Source organism: Enhydra lutris, unplaced genomic scaffold, assembly GCF_002288905.1.
Source record: "Enhydra lutris kenyoni isolate GAN:26980312 unplaced genomic scaffold, ASM228890v2 scaffoldscaffold59, whole genome shotgun sequence".
Lineage (NCBI taxonomy): Eukaryota > Metazoa > Chordata > Mammalia > Carnivora > Mustelidae > Enhydra > Enhydra lutris.
Window position 1 is genome coordinate 10,163,462 of NW_019154143.1, and position 7,160 is coordinate 10,170,621.

The following is a 7,160-nucleotide window of genomic DNA, read 5'->3' on the forward strand; positions in this document are numbered from 1 at the left end:
TTTCTCTCCTCTTAGAGGGGTATTCTGGGGCCTCTGAGGGTAGAATGACTCTCCCCTACGTCCTCTGATTGCCTGGATTTGGTTTTGGTTTTGTTTCCGGACCACGATTTCTTTATTCTTTTCTGCCTTTATTTTAAAACATGTCTCAGACTCCAGTAGTTTCCACTTATTCTTAGATACAATTACAGTACTGAGTTTTCCTCTACAAATCCTAAAGCCTAAAATCTGTTGGCAGTTCAGGACATGCCCCCAACTCAGACTCCCCAGTGCTGCTACTGCTTGCCCCCCACCCAAAGATTTTATTTATTTGACAGAGTGCACAAGCAGGGGGGAACAGCAGAGGGAGAGGGAGAAGCAGGCTCCCTGTTGGGCAGGGAGCCCAATGTGGGATTCCATCGAAGGACCCTGGGATCATGACCTGGGAGGAGGGCAGAGGCTTAAGGGACTGAGCCACCCAGACGCCCCCCAGTGCTTCTGTTGTCTCCACCCACAGCAAGCAGCAGAGCATAGGGCTCCCCTCTCTCCAGGGGGACCCTCAGTCTTTCTCTTCTACACTGCTCTTTTTTTCCTACTCCCTAGGAAAAGAAGTAAATTCCTGGACACATTTTCTGAAGCAAGAATCCATGCCCATTGATGTAGGAAACAAAGGCAAAAGAAAGCCTAAATTTCCTTGTTGTCTATAGCCCTCTGACAGGTCCTTGAAATAGGCAGAGTGACCTTCCTCTAGGAACTCGGCTGCCTCAGTGTTAATGCTTTGCTGGGGACAAGAGGCAGTCTTACCCGGCCCCCCGCCCCGATTCCTGTAAGTCTATTTTAACATATAGAAATTGCTTTGGAAAATTTCCTTTATCTACACCCCCCAAGATACACGTTGGCAGTCATCCTCCAAGCACATGGCCCACTGATAGACATCTGAAGAGTCTCATGACTGGTTTTTACCAAATAGTAATGATATTTTCCTAACAATAGTGAGCCCCCTCAGATCCTGGAAACCTTTCTTCCAAAATACCTGGGAAGCTTGTGCTGTCCCTAGCCCCCTCCCAGGATGTGAAAAAACCTTAGCCAGTTATAACTCCTTGCAATGTCCTTGGTCTTCCTAGCACCATAGTGAGTGTGAATGTGGGGGTCATTCTGGGTAGATCTGAGGCTTCCGTCAAAATAATAAAGTGGTCTAGGGCGGTTTCTACAAAGTGGACAATGACAATTGCTATGCCATCTTGAGGGCACAAGAGGTTACTTCCAGCTTTTATACTTAAGGGAAGGAATTGGAAGGGAGGAGAAGGATGTTTTCAGGGAAGGATTCACAAGACAAAAGTTGCCAGTAAAGAAAGTGATTTGCTTCTGAGGTCTGTAGAATGACTGCCTCATTATTGATGGAGTATGAAGGCCCAGAGAGGTTAAGTAGCTGCTCAAAGCCACAGAGCTGGTGAGTGGAGGAACTCAGCCTTGAACCTGAACAATGCTGTGTCTCCAAACCTGCAAACATGTGATTAAAACAATGCTAAAGGTGGACAGTTGTCAGCCAAATGCCATGCTCCAGGCAGCTACCCAAATTGGTGGTCCTCCTGAGCGTGGCAGTGGGCACCTGTTCCCTGAGAGATCTCTGCCTGCCTGATAGGGCTCTGGACTTTTCCTCCCTAGAGTGGGTACACAGGGTTGGAGCTGGATGAAGGCCTAAGTTCAGAGAGCTACCCTGGGCCAGCACTTATCTCAAGAGATTTTATTTTATTTTATTTATTTTATATTTGTTTTTAAAGATTTTATTTGTTTGACAGAGAGAGAGAGAGACAGGTCAGTCAGACACGGCCCAATCCATGTATAAGGAAGTTTGTGCTGGAAGGAGAGTGCAGGGATCCCCAGGAGCAGGGACCAACGCAGCCTGGCTTGGCCTCCGGGTCTGGAGAGCTTGTGAAAGAGGGAGTGAGCAGTGGCTGCCCAGGGGGAGGGGAAGAGCCCTGCTTTCTCAAGGAGGAATGACATGTGCCCTGCCCCTGGCCCTCTCCTGGAATAGGCAGGCACTGTTTGGCACCCAGAGAAGGATGCAGGTATAAATGAGGGCATCCATAACACGGGTCCGAGGCACTCAGGTAGGAGCAGGAGGGAGAGTGTCAGCAGCCACAGGAATCCAGGACAGAAGGAAGTCAGCACAGGTAGCAAGTTCTGGAGGAAGGCAGGATGGTTGTGGACAGGAGAGTGAGAGGAGGGCCAGTGCAGACAAGAGGGAGAAAGAGGGACAGGCCAAGGGAGCAGCATGGATGAGTCTTGTGAGGCTGGAGGAGTCCTTTGATCTTTGTGGGGGCTCAGGGTGGCTCTTGGGGCAGAGCTGGAGAGGCCAAAGGCGAGCTGGGCTTAGGAGAAAAGAGGTAAAATTCAAAGGGCAGAAAGCATACATCAAGCTTAGTCCTTTCCCCCTGTTCAGCCTAGAGAGTCATCGGGCTCATTTGTCCCTCCCTCTTAGTGGGGCTGCCCTCCACCCCTTAACATGAGAGCTCAGCCCCCACCCAGAGCTGCACCAGGAGTTTGGCCCAAGTTGCCTGAAACATCGCAAATGTCGGATGCACAGAGCAGGGCCTGGGCCACTGGCTCCTCGGAATGTCATCTCAGCAGGTTTGGGACTGGCCTACTCCCAGCTTAGCTCTTTCCTTCAAGTTTCCGCTTACAACACCCCTCAGATAGCCTTTGCCACGCAACGTGTTTCTTAGACTCGGAAGCAGTTATTGAGTAAATATTGGAATTTGGCAGGTGTGTCCCAGAGCAACCTTGTTGCCCGGGCCTTTCGCTCTCAAACTCACTGTAACCTGGGGTCTCCCCCACAGGCCTCCTGGTGTGACCTCACCCCCTCACGGATGACCAGGAACCTACCTTCTAGAGACGCCACTTGCCCTCCAGCCACTGAGAGAAAGAAGGAAACCTTTAAGTTCCCACTGGCCAGGTTGGTGGGCCCTGACTTGCTATCTCTCCTTAGCATTTCCGTTTTCTGATGGAAAAAAAAAAATACACTTACACATAGAAAACATAGAAAAAGAACATTGTATGAGTGCCCCCCCCTTTTTAAAGATTTTATTTATTTATTTATTTAGAGAGAAAGAGAAAGTTGTGGAAGGAGGGGCAGAGAAAGAAGGAGAGAGAGAAACTCAAGCAGGCTCAGCACCGAGCATCCAGCCTGATGTAGGGCTCGACCTCACAGCCCTGAGATCGTGACCTGAGCCAAACTGAAATCAAGAGTCAGAAGTTCAACGGACTGAGCCACCCAGGCATCCCTGTACTAGGGCCCCTTGATTCTTCCAAATCAAGGCAACTCTTTTCATCTCTGCATATTATTTCCTAGAAGAAGAAACCCAATGGAACAACATTGGAAACTAGAAGACTTTGGCTCTGAAGAAGCTGACTTGTTACCTCCTGGAGCTCCTACATCCACGTAGTCACTTACTGATTCATTCAGCTTCAAATGCGTGTTCCCACCAAAACGCTCCAGTGTCTGGGCGCAGGTAACTAGGCTGGAAAAGGAGACAGGTGTGGGAGCCTCGGTGGTGGAAATGAGGTCAACATACTGTAAGCCATCAAGGCCTCTGCCAGGGCCAGCGGGAGTTTTCCTCTGGAGGACGAGAGGGGAATCCAGCAGGTGCCCATGTTTCTTTGGTCTTGGAAATCCTTGGTCAGTACCCACCGCACAAAACAGAGCCAAAAGAAACAGGGGTCCAGGGACTAGTCGGGAGATCTCAAAATTGGCCCAGGGACCCTGGAGATCTGAATAGCACGAGATCAGAAAACACAATAAAACTGTAAAACCTCACCCAAATAGAATATGAAACTTGGTGCAGAAGAAGAATGGAATAGTCTTATGGAGAAGAGTAGGGACTTGCTAATTTATCTCTGGGTGCCCAGTGCTTAGCACAGTGCCTGGGGCAGAGGAGGGGCTGTGAGTGTTTGGTAGACAGAGAGGAAGGGAGGCGGGAGGGCAGAGAAGGAAAGGGAGAGGGAAAATTAAGTCTGCAGGAAGGCTTCTGGAAAGCTGACGAACCCTAAGGTTCCACTGATCTTTTTTGTTTATTCCCAACCTCTTCTAGTTTCCAGTGTTGTTCCATTGGGTTTCCTAAACTTGCCAGCCACGACACAAAGTGTGTCCTTTGGGTAAACTGATTCCTATCACATCAAACAGACCTGTTTTTCCTGCTCTGAACTGCCTTGGGTACTGGTCTATGACTCAGAGCAGCAAAGATCTTGGAAGAGCGAGCAGGGATCCCCTGCTTCCTCCCCTGGATGATAGAGGAGGAGTCCCCAGAGAGGTGCGTGCCAGATGTGTGCAGGAAAGGGCTTGGTTGATGAGGTGGATGGCAACCATAGCCTGTGGAGTGGAGGGTGGGACTCTTCTCTGACCAGCCCAGCTGGTCTGGAGAGCAGTTCCGACTGTGCAGAGCTGGCCATTGGGTCATGGGAAATGGCTCAGACCCCATCACTTCTGCATCACCTCTCTGACTCACCTCCTCACAAACCCATCACCTCGCAGACCCCACCTTTTTCCCAAACCATCATTTCCCAGACCCCATCAGGGCTGTGGGATCAAGCCCTGCGTGGGGCTTCATGCTCGGCTGAGTCTGCTTGTTCCTCTCCCGTTGTTCCTCCCCACTCACTCACTCTCTTTCTCAAATAAATAAATAGATACAAAAATTTTTTAAAAATCAAAGAGTCTGGGATCCAGGCATTACCAGTTACTCTGAGACACGACTTCTTCTTCACCCCAGCCCCACTCTGGCCAGTTGCCCGGAGGGGACAACTCTGTGGGAAAGGACGATCCATTTGTCCATGGGGGAAAGGAGGCCTTGTGACCCCAACCACTCAGCACAGGACAAGTCACCCAGTCACCCAGACATGAGGTCTGTGTTCCTCCCATAGGAGGCCACGCCAGTGCCAGAAAAGGGACAGTGGACATCTGTGTGCTGACTGAGAAAGACGGCCAGGGGAGTATTTTTGGGAGGTGAAAAGAGAAAACTGCAGAAAAATACATGAAGCAGCATCCGTGTCTTTTCTTTTAAGGAAACTTAAGTTTGTAAATGCGTAGATAAATAAGGAAGGACGGAAGCCACGCTTTTCACAGTGGTTCCCTCTGGGGGCCAAACCGGTGGGTGAGGGAGAGGTGGGGCCGAGGGTAGGAGAGAGATGTCACTTTTTTCTTAAATAGTGGACGTAGCAAGCGAACTTGCCATCGGAAAACGCATCCCAGGAAGCCCATCGGGGCTCCAGCCTGCTGGCGTCTGGAGGTCTCTGTTCTGCCGCGTTGGGAACTCTTGTGTGCTGCGGAGCTGGGGGCAGGATCTCAAAGCTCCCCACTTCCAGAAATGTCATTTTTCTTCTCTCTATACCCAAATGGCCCCAACCTCTAGTGGGCTAGAGGCTGGACAGAGTTGTTTGCACACCTGAGGCTCAGGGGCAGGTCGGCACACCTCCCGGCCCCTGGAGGCCCCTGGCTGATGAACACCCCATGTTCTTTGCTCACTTGGGCTGCCGCAGGCCATCTGGTTGTGACAGCCCTCCCAGCTTGCGGTTTCCTTCCCACAAGAAGAAACTGAGCATTTGGCACCTGACCTACTGAACTTTGACCTCTGGCTTTCTCTTCTGTGTATTGCCTCCCGCAAAGGTGGCCCCAGCCAGGGTCAGGGCTGTGCCCCTCATTTTATCACAAACGCTGCCCTCCCAATGGTCCCATGTGGAATATACAACATACAATGACAGATCTTGGAGCGTCCTCCCGTTCATAGACAGCGAACTCGAGACTTGGGTTTAGCGTTTCCCTTCTGTATTTACTCGCTGTACAACGCCAGACAGATCGATTGATTTCTGTGCCTTGGTTTCCTTGTCTGTAAAATGGCCACAGCAATCCCTCCCTCACAGGATGATCTGTGGATCACACGAGATAATGTGTGTCGAGTGCCCTCTCGGCACCTGCCGTGAGGTGAACTTTGAGATATCAAGCGGTGCTCACAACATGCCCCTGGGATTTATCACTGATGTGTGTGCCTTTCACGTACCTTCACTCTTAGACATTTTCTGCCTGACCTAGATGCAGATTCCATTAGAGAACATTCTGGCTCTTGCTCACCCACATGCCTCACTGCCTCATTTGGTAGTCACCGCCATAGCCAGAGGCTGTTTCTGTTCCTTACTCTTCAGTTAGTAGAAGTTTCTGTTCTACTCGCCGCAGGAGCCACCAGCTGTGAATTCTGGTAACTCAGACCTGAGAGCCAATCCCATCATTAGCAGGTGAGAACGAAACCAGGGGATGACAAGGTGTGAGTGTCGCTGCTGCCCAACGTTGAGCTTTTATTTATTTTTATTTGTCTGTTTTTTAAAGATTTTATTTATTTATTTATTTGACCGAGAGAGAGAGATCACAGGTAGGCAGAGAGGCAGGCGGGGTGGGGGGAAGCAGGCTCCCCGCCGAGCAGAGAGCAGAGAGCAGGACCCTGGGATCATGACCTGAGCCGAAGGCAGAGGCTTAACCCACTGAGCCACCCAGGGGCCCCCAAACGTTAAGCTTTTAAAGGGGTCCTGACAATGCTCAGGAAAAACAACAAATTAGAAAAGGTCCCAGAAGTTTGAGCAACAAATAAAATCCCTCAGCCCAGTAGAAACCCAGCCCGTGGTTCTCCCTCGTTGTTCCCGCTCTGCCGCCCACTGAGGGAACAGATGACACTGGGTGCCAGTGGGAGGTATCTTCTCCTGCCTCCCCTGGTTTGAGTCACCCAGCCAGCCTGCTCTGGACGGTTCACATTCTTGGGTCTGTGGGGATGGACTGGGGGCTGTCCAGCAGCCCCTCGTATTCTGCCTAGTTCACTGGGGTCCCAAGCAGCCGCCCAGCCCAGAAGGCTCCATTTTGCTTTCATGAAAAGCTCTCACCTCCCGCTTTATTTCACCTGCTCAGAGGACCTGTGTCTTCTCCCTCACCTTGCAATTGTGTCTGGCTAGCTCCTGAGTTCTGGCCCTGGGAGGCAGAGGGCCAGCGTGATTACCTTCGTCTGAGCCTGCACCTGCCCCCACCCCTGCCCCTCACCTCCCCCCACTGAGCATGGAGCCCCACACAAGGCCCGATCTCACAACCCTGAGATCATGACCTGAGCTGAAATCAAGAGTCAGATGCTTAACCGACTGAGTCACCCAGGCGG